This window comes from Myotis lucifugus, unplaced genomic scaffold (assembly GCF_000147115.1).
Source record: "Myotis lucifugus unplaced genomic scaffold, Myoluc2.0 scaffold_64, whole genome shotgun sequence".
NCBI classification, from domain to species: domain Eukaryota; kingdom Metazoa; phylum Chordata; class Mammalia; order Chiroptera; family Vespertilionidae; genus Myotis; species Myotis lucifugus.
Genome location: NW_005871112.1, coordinates 2,108,987 through 2,126,672, shown reverse-complemented (window position 1 = coordinate 2,126,672; position 17,686 = coordinate 2,108,987). Strand labels below are relative to the sequence as shown.

At 39.9% G+C, this 17,686-nt stretch overlaps 1 protein-coding gene across 1 annotated transcript in view; it reads left to right on the top strand.

Moving 5' to 3' along the window:
- Positions 1–17,686, top strand: part of GPC6 (glypican 6) — a 1,085,256-nt gene that overhangs the window by 926,259 nt on the left and 141,311 nt on the right. The gene's annotated exons all lie outside the window — the stretch shown is intronic.

Here is a 17,686-nt window from a genome sequence, read left to right as displayed (position 1 = left end):
TAAGGAGAAAGAGCTTTGAGAGAGTTGTTAGAAAATGTAATGGCAATATTCTATACAGTCTGTTGAAACTGTAATATATGCTTCTAAGAAACTACATAAAATCCAATTGGTTCGTGTCGCATACCTTTATTTAAGTTCAGAAGAATTTATAATCCATGCAAACTAAACTTAGAAAAAATATTACATTCTGGTATACTCATGAACATTTGAAATACATGAATTGTAATTGTCAGAGAATTATTTATCCAATTAAATGGATGTCCCTAAGCAATAGACAGTCCCACAGCTATTGGTGATGGAATAGCCTCTTTAGAAAGGCATGCCTTCCACTCTTCCAGGGTTTCTGTATTCTATACTTCCATATCAATTTCTGTGGTTAGCACCTTTATGCTAAATTGAAAACAAATCACATGTAAAATGAAATTAGAATGACTAATACTAATTTTAAAAAAGCAATCATGTTTTGCGGTGTCAACACAACATCACAAATCTATCAGCCGAAAGTTTTCAAAATTATGCACGTCCTTGGGGGGAAATCGAGAACTGGCAGTGAATTGGAACAAGATTGAGCTGATGTCTTTTGTGTACTGTAGCACTTCAAAATCATTGCTCCCCCCAAAAAAATCACAGAGGCTGTTAATATTCACAAAGACTAGAAACAGGTGTTTGAACAGAACTTCAGCCACCTTTGACAAGAGCACAATGGGTTTGTCTGAAAGGGTCTTCATTTTACCTGTCACTCAGAACATCAAAACAGTTATTCTCCCGAGCTTTCACTACCTCTTTCAAAGGATTACGCTTGACATTCCTAATTTTTTTTTCCTTTCGTTAAACTCTGTCCTCCCTCTTTTAAAACTGCATGATTTTGTCAGCAAATCAAAATGAGCAGAAGAATACATTAGTGCTCATTCCTTATGGACTCCAGGCTGACCTCATTGCTTTTTATGTCTACCAGTAGACCACACAAACTATTTTTGGTGCCTCATTTATCTGTGCAGACAGAGATCTTCTCGTTCGCCTCAGAACACTACTTAGCCAGATGGAAGTAAGCAACAAAGTGTGGCTTGCATCTAAAGGCTATGTCACTTAGGCTAGCCAAGACACTTTGTCTTTCTCTGCCTCAGTTTCCTTCTCACTTAACAAAAAAAATAAAGCTGCCCTAAGTCTTGGGCAAGGAGGAATAATACAAATAGCTGCTCTGAACTCTGCCAAGCCATAGTACCCTAAAAACTGCCTGCTTTCATTCATTGGGGAGGGAAGCAGTACATAGCTCCAAATGCTAAATTGTGTCTACATTATTTGGATAAGAAATGACTTTGGGAAACAATATGAAGATATTGTCACTGTGTGACCTCAAGCAAGACATTTACATGTCTCAGACTCAGGTTCTTCAACTGTTAAATTAACGATTTGGACACGATCATAAGTTTTCTATCCCAAACTCAACATCTGTCACATTGTGGATCTATGAACTACTACAGGCCACAAGGAAATGGAATAAAGAACAAAATCATAAAACAGAAAATGTAGTTACCCATAATGAATTACCTGACTAGTTTCTTAAATATTTCCTTGACTTACCCTTTTTGAAAGGTCAAAATAGTAAGTGGCATGACTTTAAAAAATTAAGCATATGGTTCAGTCATGGAAGTCACATCAATTTCTCTGAGAGATGAGAATAAAGAGAATAAGAAGTCACGTTTTGGGGTGCTGAGGTTGCTGAAAGGGTTTTAAGTGAAGACATATAAAGTTGTATCCTTTTGCTGTAAAGAAATTTGGGGTTTGGGAAGGCGGGAGAATGTGGACAGTACATTTGGTAATGGAATTACTAGGATCATATTTGTAGAAGCCTTACAAGTCAGATTTTTAAAAAACATTGGAAATGAAATGTGTGCTTTCCCTCAATGAAGTTCCCTCAAAGAAGCCAGTGACACTGACTTCTCAGCCCCACCTCCTGCTCTGACAGCCACGGGTGCATTTGGATGGATGCTTCCACATTTGGTTTAATGACTTAGAGAGATTTTCAAAGTACTTAAGGAATTTGCTTTGACTTGACATTTGAATTGGAGATGAAGTGATATAAAAATTTAAAGTAACCAGCATCAAGAAACTTAATGTCCCTATTTCACTAGATTCCCCCTCCCCCCATCCCCATATAACATGGTCAATGCAAAACCTTTGTCTTATCATTCTTCTTATGCATTTAAAATTTACTCTAGATATCACCCAAGAACCTGAATGCCAAAAATAAATATGAAGTGCCTTCTCCAATATTACACAAAGTGACCTTCACGTAGGATCCTCTTGTCACCAGAACAGTTTCCATATAGCTGCTGATATGCCCATGAGCAGAGAGAGAAAGAGGTTTATAAATTATTTTGACTCAAAACCCCCAAAGTAGAAACCTGCTCACACACATGCCAGCCTGTTACTTAGAAACCAGCACCTCAGGACAGAGGGATATTGAAGCAACTATTGAATCCACTTTCTGCAGCTACCACCTGTGAATTATGTCTGGCAGCAGGAGTTTTATGACACTATTGTCAAAGTAATGTACCTCTTAAATGGCAGTTTACTAAGTTGCTGATGAAATGCATCGCAAATACGTTAGTTTCAGGGTGGTTAGGAAAATTAACTGCTGTATTTCCCCCATGTTGTCATACATGCCAATGTGCTGAGAGAATCAGAAGCAGCTTTCTTGGAAAGCTGTTTAAAGGTAGCATCCCACCAGTTAGTCACCTGGTTAGAGCAGGAGGTTGATGAGGCCAGAGTTCTAGGAAAAATCTCCCAAGGCTGTTTTCTTAAAAGCAGTTTTACCAACTGTTTCCCAACCATTAATTAGACCTAGAAAATGTTCCCTGAGCCTCAAACTTTTCATTGTGCCTTGGATCAAATTTTCTACTCTATTAATTTGATCCCCCTGTCCTGCTCCCCAGCCTGGGCCCCTAATAACAGATTGTTATGGACATCATTAAACTTTGGATTAAACTTTGAAGAGATCTCCTATAAGTCCCTAGTCACTAGACATACAAAAGACTAATCATACAAAAGAGGGAATGAGAGGGAAAGGTCAGTGCATCATATAAAATTGGAAACTAGTATTTTATTAAGTTTGCATTGCCTTATTTGGACAGAGATCTATGCTTATTTACATGACATCCAAGATATCTATAATAATAAAAGTGTAATATGCTAATTAGACCAGATGTCCTTCCGGATGTCCTTCCAGATGACCTTCCAAATAAAGCCAGGGCTGCGAGGGGAGCCTGGGTCCCGGGTGCCAGAGGGAAGCCGGTGCTGGCAGCTGAGGGAAGGAAGGCCTACTCTTGCACGAATTTCATGCAATGGGCCTCTAGACTTTTATATTAGCAGACACTTTATAAAGCTTTAACAATTTAAAAAGCCATTCAGATTCATTGTTTTATCTGATCTTCAGAACAGCCCTCCAAAGAAGGGAGGGAGTTATTGTCCAAATTTTACACATGACAAACAAAACTTGATGGAGATCTGATGATTGGTAAGTGGTGGAATTAGAATATGAAACCGGATCTCCTCACTCCAAGCCCATGATGGAAACCAGGCTTTGATCAGACCGCATGCATATAGGATCCCTGAAGTGCCCTAACATATACAGGGGTACCCAGCCCAACATTTAAAACATGACAGTATTTGACAAGTTTGATGGTCCATTGAGTGATTTCTACCTCTTCTCTAATGAAATAATTTTAGAAGAAGGATAGCAAATACATTGCAATTTGCATGCCAAGGATGCTAAGGCTACATATCAATTTAGGATAAAATGCACTGCTCCATTAGCAATGTCTGCAACAGACACAGGAAATGGCTGGTGGCAGCACATATGATACTTGCTCTTCTTGTGCTGAAGAATCTATCACTTTATAAAACATACTTGGGTTTCATGATGAGAAGCAACACAAACCAATAAAGTGACAAGTCGTCGTTAAGCATCAATAAATGCTAAGCACTATTTTAGGCACTATGGATGAACATCAAGGAGTTTAAGAAGAAGTCTTAATCTATATAACTTCAATCTAAGGTGGAAAGTAAACTAAATGCACAGACAACATTTTAGATTTTAATCTTCTGATACTGACTATCATCACTGGGTAGATTTGAAAGGGGGCAAATCACACAATAAAAGGAGTCCATCTTTGTGAAATATCTGACATCTTTTGAAGGAATTACCAAGGGACCAAATATAGATGTAGAAAGAGTTTTAATGGAATTCCCATCGAGTCAGAAGTGATATATTTTCTTACATTTATTTCATACCATGTGGAAATATTGTACAATGGTCAGAGTCCAAAGGGCTTAAGTATTGGGAATCACTGCTGAACTTGTTAATTTATAACAATGTTCACATGCACATCTTTGGCAATGATCTTAACTCTAACATTGTTATTTTAGTTATAATAAAAATGGACATGTTGTAGGCAGCGAGAACGGTACTAGATATTAGACCAGTGAAGTCAGACCTCAGTACTTGAGTTCTGGCTAAGAAAGAATTCTCAAACTATAAGAGAACATTTATTTGGAAAATCACAGAGGTAGCAGAAGTAATTCATAAAAGAAATGGGCTTAGGAAACAAGTTATAGAGGTAAAGGAAGGGCCCTTGGAGCTTGGGAGTAAGGAAGAAGTCCTGGTGAGATGAGGAAGGTGGAAGGAAAAGGCACAGGCATGCTCCCAGTAGGGAGAGTGAGCTGGGTCCTCCATCCTAAGGGTTTTAAGGACGAAGATTTTAGGGGAGGTCCCAGAGGGGAGATCTCGATAGAATATTCAGCAACTTTCCAGGTGTGTCCTTTCAGGGTCTAGGTCTCCACTGACTGGGCCTGATGTCAGTCATGGGATCGCCAGTTTGGATTTGTTGCTTTTCTGGGCCTGGAGATGAAATACAACTGAGGTCTGGATGTTATCTCTAGGGAGGAAAGGTCAGGGGATCCAAACCACATGAGCAGCGATGTGCTAGGAGAGGAAAGGTCACCTTGGGGATGAGGTCCCACCCTACCATTGTCCTTTGCTAGGCACCTAGGGCTTTCCTCCCTGGTGACCTTCTGTACCTGACCCCCTGTCCTTACTCTGCTCATGTCTCTCCAACTCTACTGCAGACAGAAAGTAAATACTAAAGGCCCTCAAAATATCCGTTGCTCCTAATAGAAGTAGAAAAATTAGAGCTGCAAACTACACTACCAGTTTTCTGAAGAAGGTTTCATTAAAAACTCCCGTGAGAGAAATGATGGAAAGGTTGGGATTTCTTTCAATATAATCAGGGGAAGAGGGATTTGGGATGGGTGGAAGAGTAAAGGATAGAAATGGTAGATGAAGTAGCATTGGCCATGAGTTGATAATTAAGCTGAGTAGTAAGTAGATAAGGGTTCATTATACTATTATCTCTACTCTTATTTATATTTATAATTTTCCATTAAAAAGTTTTCTTTTAATTCCCCTTAAAGAGGGGGTCACAATGTAAAGTTTCAGAAGCAGAGACAGTTATTTGATGCTGTCATAGAATGAAAAGGGAATGCTCTGCAAAGCCGTACTGAGTAAATGCTGGCTAGAGGAGTTGCCTGGTCAGGAAGGGTAGGACTTGGGCGTATTAGGACAAAGAGAAAAATCAGAGGTAAGGCTTGCTGCTTTTTTCCCCACCATCAGTTGTCTCATGGGTATAAATTTATCATTGATTTGATATAACAGGTTTTTGGATGCTATAATTTCTCATCTGTTTCCTGCTGCAAAAGCCATCGGCTATGCCTGTGTCCAGGTTTGCATCACAGCTGTGAAACATTAATCTCAGGAACACATTCTCCCATCGCCGGCCTGGCTGATGCATGCTATCCAGTTAGTTCCCCAGCAGGCTGCTGTCTCCTCTCCCAATGCTCCCCTGGCTGCACTAACAACTGTAGAGCTCCTGTCATTCTGGAGATGGGACTGCTGTGATGCTCCTTGGGTGGCCTTCAATGGCCTGTACTTACTTCCTCTCACTTGCCTGAACCTGGGAAGGATTTGTCACCTGAGTGTCATCAAAGCTCTCCTGAGACTTGGTTATATTAAACCTTGGATTTGAAACAAGACTATCCATCATATTATTTTCTGTGAATGTGTCCTTTATGTGTTCTCTCCAGAGCCTGGTGTACTAACTGCTAAATCGTTTATTAATTATAGTATTTAATAATAAGGTAGTTCTGCAATTAGGTCATGCATAAATGCCTAAGTGCTTGGTTCTGGTTATCTGTGTTTCTTAGGATAGTCTTATGTTGGTTTTATTGTAATTAACAAATAAAAAGGGATTTCATCCTGTGACTCCTATTGATTAAACCTCAGCTAAATTAGTAGGAAAGTACATATGTCAGATAACTGAGATATCAGTGCTGAAATTGAGGATAAAATATGATATAACTTGTGAAAAATTACTTCTTCCTGATTTCCTGATCCCCACTACAAGGAAGAGAGCGAGAGAGAGAGAGAGAGAGAGAGAGAGAGAGAGAGAGAGAGAGAGAAAAGAGAAGAATAATATTGATAGCATTTGATATCTTTGGTATTAATCATGGGGATAGTGTATGTGTTTATAAGATGAATGACTGAATTTAAAGAGGTCAAGAGTGTGGAATTTCTTTTCTCCACAACACATCACATGGCTGTGTCCAAAAGTCATAAATGATAGGGAAAATGTAAATGGACAGGGATTGAAGGAGAAAAGCAATTAAATTTGATAGAAATGAGGCTCAAGGATATGATATGGTCTCTAGTAATACCAAGACTTCATTCCCAGTGAAAGACAACTAGGATTTTTCAGAGAGAGTGGCTGAAAAGGGGGCACCCAGAATAAAAAGGGAGGAAAATGAGTTTTCCCAAAAGATATTTTGATCAAGTTTAAAACAAGAGGTCCACAAGCCCAAAGGAATTCAGAAAATCTTCCTGCCTAAACTCTGTTTTGTGAATCCAGAAAGACACAAACAGAAGAGTGTAGATGTGAAATAACGCACTATATCTGCACACACATCTCTTCAACTCTTGCAGGAAATTGCTTTCGGATGCTCACTAACTGAGAAGGGTTACAACAGATAGAGGGTGGTCTGTGTTCCCAAGGCAGCCAGTGGACAAAGAGGGTGTTATTTAAAATGATTGTCAGTGACTATCGTCCTAAATTGCATGTTGTGCTCTGTTCTCCGATTGAGTCTCTGCAACCTGGGTATTGCGACACACAAGAGCTGCCCTGTGATGAGACTGATTTATCTCAATTTTTATTTAATAAGAAAGGAGTTTTCATGAATAGACACAAAATGATTATGATGCCGAAATTATACACTGTGCACCCATGTATTGGGAAAAATAGAATAAAGAAGGCTTCCTGCTATATAAGCACGTAGAAGTGTGCGGGAGCTTCCTTGTTCTCACGATGTGTCTGTACTCTTGGTATGAACTGCTGAGTGGCTGTACTTTAGATCACAGAAGACTTCTCTTATGTGTCTAGAGAGTCATGAGAGTCTGATTACATCCTGTTAGTCATTTTCACAGTCCAACCTTCACCACAAAAGAAACTAATGATTATTTCTGGACCTGCAATGATCCCAAAAGGCTACCTCACTCTTTATGTACTGCGTTTGATCAACATGTGTCATTAATCTCTCCTTTCTGTTTGGTGGCAGTAAATGATGGAACACTTTATCACTTCTATTTTCAATTAGATTGATGTATGTGCATTCCTTGAATTTTAAAGGTCATTAATTTTCACATTAGTCTCCTAGGTTGGTAGCACACAGATTGATATATTGATGATTTAGTCTTTCATTGATTCTATATCATCTTTAGCACCATGAGCCATGAGTGGTATTTCCTTCCCAACCATGACACAATGAGTGGAAATGTATTAATATTTGAAGAGAAATAAGGTGCCTAGCTTTTATCCCTTCTATAGCATTTTAATGTCCCTGGATGAAAATGATTATAAAATGTATTTAGTCGTATACTTAAAGTGTCTTTGGCATGTATTGACCTTTCTCCTGAGCTGTGGGGAATATCTATAGCATCTAACAATTTTAGACTAGTGACCTTCAATTTGTATTGATGCTTGAAAGTAATTAAGGACTTCTGAGGTTATTTTAAATATATTCCATTGAAGAAATAGATTCTCCTAGTCATCTAGATTGAGATTTATTGCCTACACACTTGTCATATCATCCCATGTTGAATTATTCAGTGTGGGTCAAAGTAACGATAAACCTCCTGCAAATGTGAGAGTGCAAAGATAACCCAGCGGTTTACTTAATGTCTTACCACAGAATAAACCACACACACATTCTTTGTGTCACAATCACACCCATTTTAATGACAATAAAATAATAAAAGTTTAATCACCAGAAATAGTTGATTAATGTTCTTGACCACTTTAGAATGTTTGGAAATAATGGAAACATATGCAGAGTAAAAATTTTTGTTATACCACATCAGTCAATATTTTACTGAAAAAAAATGCAATTTGAATCTTTAAAAAATATTTTTTGGGGCCAAGAAGGTACAAAATCCTTATATCAAACCTTAGAATGAAGCAGATGTAGTCAAATGTGTAATATGATAAATATGGATTCCAAACATGGCTCATCCGTAATTTTCAGAGTAACATTACATCATTTTAGCCTATGTGGACCTCAATCTCCTCTAAAAAATGAGGTTACATTAAATCACCTTAAAAGCTCCTTATGCTCGTATACAAATACTAGAAAATCATACAGAGCATTCTGAAAACACTTGACACAAAGAAGTTATCAGAAGAATCACCATAAATTTTAATCAATTTTTTAGGAACCCATGCAGAGTTATATATCATTTGAAAATCCAGTGCTGAGCAGAGCAGGGTAGTACATGTTACCAATTCAAGTCAATAATTATTTTGTTATTTTGTTGGAAGTGTAGCCATGTCCATTCTGAGAAATAGGAAGCAATTGGTTCAAAAACTAAAACTTGCTGGGAGCTTACAACATGCAGGGGAAATGACTTATAATCAAAGAACATCATAATAGTCAAAGCCCTTTTCTGTGCTCAGACCAGGACATGCAGATTTCCCTACTTTTTAATTGTTCTAGCTTTTGGTTTATTAAAAATATTGGCCTCTTCTATCAAACTCTTTAATGTGTAAGCCACCTCCAACCCCATTTGCGAGCAGAGTATAATTCCAAAACAAATATGATCCAGTATACAATCGAGTCCAAAGTGTACTACTCTTGAAATACAGAGGGTGAGATCACAGAAGTAAGAGGTCATATGTGGAGGCATTTGAGAGCTGTTTTGTCTGTGACCTGTGCTTCTCGAAATACTCCCCTTGGTTTCAGCAACCCTGTATGGTCTCCTTTCCTCTCTAAATTGTCACCCCTTTTCTCCTTTCCTTTTTTATCTGAGAGACTTGGTGCTTAGACCTCTGCTCTTTTCCTAATGCATTTACCTCCTTTGAGAACTCATCAATTATCATAACTTCCCCTGTCTCTGCCCATCTGAGCAAGGGCAGCAGTGAAAACAGAGGTCAGGAGGGGTCAGAATAGAAGTCTTATTAACAAGGAGGGATCTGCAGACTCTACAGAGCTAGGCAGAAAACAAACCGAGACCTGGGCGTCAATTTGTATTGAAAAGAAGCAATGAATGTCCCAGATGAGGGAGGCCAGCTGGTCAAAGCAAGAGAAAATGATGTTTGACCCTAGAGCTTTGTTACTCAAGGCGTAGACTAGCGGTACTCACAACACTCAGGAACTTGCTGGAAGTGCAGAATCTTAAACTCTACCCCCTACTTTGTGAATTAGAACCCGCAGGTGATTGGTAGATGCACGTGAAAGTTTGAGAAGCACTGGCCAAAACCAAAAGGAAAAGAAAAGTCAGTAAAGATAGAGAGGAGTAGACTTTGCACCCATCAGATTCTACCTAAAGTATCACATTTGATTTTGGATACCAAATGTGAAACTTGAAGTTTCCTTCCGCCCTGAACCAGTCAGCGAAAATCGCCAAGAAGGAACAAATATTGTGGCGAGTGGGCCACAATGGGGATGATTTAGTTTCTTTAAAAGGCCATGGAAGTCTAGCTGGAGCGGAAGATTCGGAAGATTTGTGTCTTGGCACATTATGCACTAAATTCTGAAAAGAGGGCTGGGGACAGAGTAAGAGGAACCTTGAAAGTCAACTAAAGAGTTTCAGTGTTTTTCCTGGGTGCATTAGATTTATGAAGGAGGAATTTAGTAAAAGCAATTATCTACAAAGAAACGTCTTGCCACAAGAAGCAGGAAAAGACCAACAGCAGGGAGACTAGGCAGGACGGGTGTGCTATGTTTTGCTGATTTTGTCCTGTACATTTGTCAGTGTCATTCCCGATGCCAGAGTGCCCTGTCTACACCTTTTCTCCCATCTCCATCATTGCCATCCATCAAGGTCCAGTTCAGGTACCACCTTCTCCAGAACATCTCTCCTAGCAACACCACCTCATATCAGCATCGCCATGAAGTCCTCTAGCCCTCAGAGTCCATTATTCATGGTTTAACCTCAGGGGTCTCTGCAGAGAGACTTGTGGATTGGGAGGGAGCTGGCTGGTGTGCAGCTAATTCCCATCTCCTCCTAATCAAATGCAATCCTTCCAGTGACAGGATCTGGTGACTCATCACGCCATCCATTATAGGTGAGGGTGGGAGGGGAGGGGAGCTGTAATTGTTTAAAAAGGAAGTTCTTCCTTCTATGGAGCTTAACTTTTATTTTTCCTTTATATCAATCACAGACTAAAGAGCACCGGGTTAGCACAGCTATCTGCCTTTTATCGGTTTCTCATTCACAGATTCTGTTGAGTCTGCAAGTAAGGCTTTTCTTTACTGATCTGAAAGAACTCAAGCATTCTCCTGGCCAGAAGAGCTCATTTCGACAGTGTTTCTTTTGACATATAGCTACTAAGAGAGTTTAGGTAGACCCTTAGCTGGCTGTGTTCTCTTTTAAGTTCAGATGTAGTTATAAAAAAATTATAAAGTAATCTTACAGCTCTGGTATCACCCTGGGCTACAGAGAGTTTGGAGCAAGAATAGCAAGGGGAGGTACCCTGAATGGAAAAAATCAGCACACACTGTAGGAGATCAGATACATGCAAAGGGCACTTGAGAGACAAAAATGTTCCTGGGCCGGAAGCCCACAGAGCAAGGAGCTGACTGTGCCCTGATCAATGTTATTTACATTTGTAAAGAGCAGCAAATTTGTCAATCCAGGGCTGGCTTGGGTAGCTTGGATCTGAGATGAAACAAGAGTCTCAGGGGTACCTGGTAATTTAGCAGATTGTCTATACTCTTTCCAGGACAAAGGCACCTTGGGTCAAAGACTCATCCCAGTATCAGCCCTCTTTTAAAAATAATTAAACCCTGACTCCCACAGACATTCCTATTGGACAACTAGCTCTCCCCATCTGACTCCCTTAACACCAACAACTCTGAACTGCAAACCAAACTGTCTGTCGGTCTGCAAACCAAGGACCAGACAGACCCCAGAACAAGGCAAGGTAGGCTGTGAGGCCAGCCAGCCAGTTTCTCCCTGCAGACAATAGCCTTGCTGTACTTCTGACAGAGTTCTTACCTTCCACCTTCAGTTTCCAAATCCCAGAAGTCACCAATTTAATTAGCCCCCATTACTGAGTGTTTACAATGGGGCAAAAACAGTGCTACATGCTACATGTGCATTATTTCATTTCTCAACCCTGATGAGAAATCTATTATCCCCATTTTCCATATTGAGAAACTAAGGCAAAGGCAGGATAAGATAGCCTAACTGGAGACACATCGAAGAGTGGTAGAGTATGATTTAACCCCAACCAGACACATAACCACTGCACTGCACTGCTTTCCTGAGCATTAAACACAAATATTAGATTAAAAACAACACTGCAAAGAATGCAAAAGTTAATACTTTCAGAAATATCAGGCTATGTAATAAAATACTCAAGTACTATAAAAATTATTCACAAGATTAACATAGGAGGTCATAGCCAACGTCTCACCTACTTTTAGAATATTTTGTTGACAAATATTTGGTTGGAATCAGAAATGATTAGAACTTATTTCTTGGGTTTTATTAAAAATATGTTTCTCTGGCATAGCTATTGTTTCACATTTTAGATGAAATAAATTAAAACAAGGTTGATGCATGTGAGCCCCCTGGAGGACTGACTGCATTTATCTGACTCCTGAACAACCCACCAGAGTTGACAAATATTTGGTTGGAATCAGAAATGATTAGAACTTATTTCTTGGGTTTTATTAAAAATATGTTTCTCTGGCATAGCTATTGTTTCACATTTTAGATGAAATAAATTAAAACAAAGTGGTAAGTAAGAATACAAAGCTGAATTGTCGATGTTACTCTTAAAAATATATTCCACACCAAAAGGAGACTTTAATAGTGATTCAACAAATGAAGAAGTATAGCAATAATTGCAGATTTAAATATGATGTCATCCTTTCTATCTAGTTATTTATCTATCTACTATCTTCTATTGTTCCTCCAAAGGTTTTGAGAGTATTCTTTTGAGAGTATCTTGCCTCTTTATCTTTACTGCCAAGTTTTTTTAGTATAGAAGTGTCTTCGTTCACCGAACATGCATAGACTTCCTGCCTTGTATCAAAGATTGTGCCTTAAAGAATTGGGGACACAACATTGTACCACAGTGTGTCATTTAGGATGCTTTCACTGTGGTAATAGTTCCACTGGAATAAAAAGAAGAATGGAGATAGGGTGATATCAAGGTTGATGGTTTCAGAGGCTCTAGAATGTCATAAAAGACTTCCCTTCATGTCTCATTGGCCAGAACTTGTCCACAAGACAGTCTCTAAACTAATCCTATATAATAAAAGGCTAATATGCAAATAGACCGAACAGTGGAACAACCGAAGAACCAAACAACCAGTCCCTATGATGTACGCTGACCACCAGGGGGTGCGCGTGCAACATGGAATGCATGGGCAGCAGGTGGTAGAGCGCAGAACATGGCAGGCATTGGCCGCGGTGGGATGGTGGAGCAGGTGAGAGGGTGCACCAGACCAAGGTGGGGCACCAGTCACTGTCATTGGAGCGAGCCTCTGGTGGTTACTGAAAATTCTTTGCTCCCACACACCGTGGTCCCACCCAGAGCTCACACCTGATCGCTCAGCACTGTCAGCAGGTACGAGCAGTGGCTGCCGGCCCCAATCACCCCTGAGGGCTTCTCCACCTCCCCCTGCTCCTGAGGGGTGATGGGGGCAGCAGCCACCGCTCGCACCCACTGATGGCACCGGCCCCACTCACACCCACTGCTGGTGCCAACCCCAATCACTCCGCACCATCAGCGGGTGCAAGTGGGGCCAGCACCGCCAGCACATGCAGCGGTGGCAGCAAGAGCGAGGCTGCCAGCAGACAGGGGACCAGGGACCATGGCGACAGGGGCTGGGCGGGGGCATGGAGGATGGGCCGAGACCCACCCCTGTGCCCACCACAGCCTCACGGACCACAGTTCCTTTCAAGGTGCACGAATTCATGCACTGGGCCACTAGTAACCTATAAAAGGGAATGGATTTCCATGATAGGATTAGACTAACCAACCTGTATCTGAGCTGAGATAGGGTTTGTTACTGCAACAAATAAGTATTCTGTTAATAGAAAAGCTGGAAGAAATGGCTGTTGGGTGATTAGCAGTCTCCAACGTAAAGTTCATGCTCAGCATCTGCAGTCAGAAATTCTAGGCTGGGCATCAGTCATTCATTACATGCCAGCACTGTTGGCTTTAGCAATTTTTTTAAAGAAAAATTATCTTTTACTGTACATTTTTAAAAATTACCATTGTAAGTATCCAATTAAGTGTCATAAAGTACATTCACAATATTTTATAACCATCACTACTATTTCCAAAACTTTTCCCAAAACTGTTTTATTTATTGCTTAAATAAATATTAAGCAATATTAAGCAATAACTCCCCCATTTCATCCCTCCCCCACTTCCAGTAACTTCTATTCTACTTTCTACCTCTATGAATTCTACCTATTCTAAATACCTTATATAAGTGGATTTTTAAAATATTTATCCTTTTGTGTCTGCCTTATTTAACTAGCATAATGTTTCCAAGTTTTATCCATGTTGTAGCATGTATCAGAATTTCATTCCTTTCTATGGCTGAAAAATATTCCATTGTGTGTTTATATCACAGTTTGTTTATCCATTCTTCTGCCGATAACACTTGGATTGTTTCACTTTTTGGCTATTGTGCATATTGCTTCTTTGAACACAGGTGCACAAGTACCTGTTTGACTCCTGTTTTCTTAGCACCATCTTTAACATCACTGCCTCTCAGTGACAGAGTGGACATTACCAATCTTTTTTGTATGTTGTGTTAAGCGATGTAACATGTAAAGGAAAGGTGCTCCAGAAGTGGCATCGGCTACCACCATCTTTATTGTTGCATTATTTTTGGCCAGAACACAGAAGCAGAGCTCAAAGGAGAGAGGGGCTGCCTAGCTCAGCCAAAGGATTCAGAAATATTTGATCTGCACTTTAGAGATCAATTAGGGATATTCATCATAGGAGCCTTTGGAGGAAATGCCAGCGGTCCAAATGTTTTACTAAAGAGGAGGAATAAGATCAGATCTGAGAGATCTGAGTGTTTTATACTTCAATCATGAGCATAGTGGAGGTTAGACTGAAGGGAAGAAAAGCTGACCACAGAGAGACCAGTTGGAGGGTTCTGATTATTGTTCAGGAACCATATGATTTAGGCCGGAACTAAAATAGTGACTGTATGTGGGGGGGAAGGGGGATTGGAGACCAACCCCTTAGTGATCAATTGAATTTGAAAATAAGGAAAAGGAAAGAATATTAGTTCATGGTTTGGACAATAGGGCATAATACCAGTAATTCTCTTAAAATAAAGGATGTCATTTGAAGAACAGGTTTAGCAGGTGATGAATTCTCATTTGACTGTCATTTTTAATAGATATGAGATCTAGGCACAACCATTCACTGGTTAGTTAGTTGTAAATACGGATTTGGAATTTACAAGGGGGTCAGTAGAGACAGAAATAAGAAATTCATCAGCCAAAAGGGAAATGGAGTCATGGGTGTAGGTAACATAATGAGAGGGTACATAGAGAGGGTTCAGTGCTACACCCTGCGGGAACTAATACTTATGAGGTGAGCACACTAACTACTAATACACAATAGGAAGGACAGAAGTAGGAAGACTGGTATTACCCCAGGCATGAAACATTCAGAAATATGAAAGACAAATCAGTAGTGTCCAGAGTGGCAGGAAGGTCAAATATCTAGCAATTAAGTGGTTATTGGTATCTTCATGAGAGCTGTTTCTAACCAAAACCAGATTAGTGTGAATTGAGAAACTATAAAGAAGGGATTAGGACATGGGTCTAGGCCAGTGGTTGGCAAACTCATTAGTCAACAGAGCCAAATATCAACAGTACAACGATTGAAATTTCTTTTGAGAGCCAAATTTTTTAAACTTAAACTATATAGGTAGGTACATTGTTATTAACTTAATTAGGGTACTCCTAAGGCTTAGGAAGAGCCACACTCAAGGGGTCAAAGAGCTGCAGGTGGCTCGAGAGCTGCGGTTTGCCGACCACGGGTCTAGGCCATTCTTTATCAGGAGCTTCTGAAAACAGAGCATAAGAGTCATATTTTTCAAGTTAAATGGCAAATATCTGCACTTGGTAAACGCTGAAGGAGAATGGAGTAAGGAACAAGGTCCCCTGAAGAGGGAAAGGAAGTAGGGTACATAATTAGTGGAGATAAAGAAATCTTGGGGACATTTTGGTGGCCTCTTTTTTTCTGTGAAATAGGGAGCAAATTCAATTACTGAAATATTTCATCACAGGGATAAGCATATGACATTTGCTCAGCAGATATTTGTGTTATTTATTGGTGGAAGTATATGGGACTTGGATTAGCAAAGAACATCAGAGACCTAGAGGTTGGTGTGAGTTTGGCATATTCTTAGGCATTGTTGAATAGGACACTGGCTCTCACCGATGCCTGGGTCCCAACTAGTTAAGTCAAGATCCTGACTTGACTAGTACAGACTGGGTGTAGAGCGTTTTAAAAGTCCCCAGCTGATTTTCATTGTAGTCAAGATTGAGTCCAGCTGCTGTGGCTCAGTGGTTAAGCGTCACCTGTGAAACAGGAGGTCATGGTTAGATTCCCCATCAGGACACATGCCCGGTTGCAGCTCAACCCCCAGTAGGGGGCGTGCACAAGGCAGCCAATCAATGATTGTCTCTCATCATTGGTGTTTCTATCTCTCTCTCCCTCTTCCTTCCTCTCTGAAATCAATAAAAATATTTTTTAAAAGATTGAGAATCTCTAGCATAGAGATAAACTTGAAAAATTATCAGAGCAAGGAAAGTCTACTTTTTAAAAAATGTGTTTATTGATTTCAGAGAGAGGAAAAGAGAGAGAGAAAAAAATCAATTGGCTGCCTCCTGTACACCCCCTACCAGGGATCAAGCCCCAATCCTGGCATGCACCCTGATAGGAATCGAACCTGTGACCTCTCGGTGCATGGTAGGAAGCTCAACCAACTGAGCCACACTGGCCGGGTGGAAAGGCTACTTTTTAGTAGTCCAGCAGAGGTGGTCTTGGGAAGGAATTGTTGCCTATAATGATGTAAAACAGGATTTGGTAGCATTTCATATTTCCCCAAAAATGACTGAATTATCTATTTCCCATGTGTAAGACAGGGAAAGCAAAAGATAAATAATTATGAAGAGATTGAGAATAATAAAATTTTTTAATCAACCAGTCACTAGCAATTAAAATTGTCTATCTTCTTGCCTAGCTATGGGACCATTGGAAGAACATATAAAAAAGGCATTGAAATAACCTTCACTGGGTGCCAATTACATGCCAAGCACTGGATTTGGCTCTTTCCTGTGTTGTCTCCTTTAATTTCCTCAATAGCCTATAAGATAAGATAGTTATCATTGCCATTTTACAGATTTCTAAAGTAAGACTCAGAACATAGCCTGGTTTGTGAATGAGAAATGGGGTAGGCCCCAGTGTTGCTGAATACTTGGGGAAGAGTTGGGAAGCCCAGGATTAGGGGAGCCCATTCTTCTCTCCTTTTCAATAGATAAAAGTCCGAGGAAGTAATGAGAAGAATGGAAATACCCCTTCCATTTGCAGGTGTAAATATTTAAAATACCATACATTTATGAGATACCTGCCACACCATTCACTCTGTGTTGAATCTGACATTTCATTATTCTAAAATAACCTTTGCCCTTTAGCAGAACACTAATCCATTAAAGGGAAAGAAAATAGAAACTAAAAAGTGCTATGTGGAAATCATGGAGAAGGTTTTTATACCCATGTGCCTCTGCTTTCGATCAATTTTTCTCTTCTATCCCAATAACATGGTTAGCCAAGCCAGACAAAAACAGAGAAATGGCTCTTCCCTCTTGTTTTGCTACAATGTCAAAATAATAAATAGGTTAATCATATCAGTCGTATTGACTTGGGACATTTTAGACACACATCGCCCTTCAGAAGTACCATTCCAGGATTTTTGTTGAAGGGTTTAAACTTGTGGCCTGAAAAAACACCCTACTTTTTTCTTTTCCCTTTATTTGTGTGAACACTGTGGTCTAGGAAGTATTTGAACCTTGTCTGAGAAGAAACTG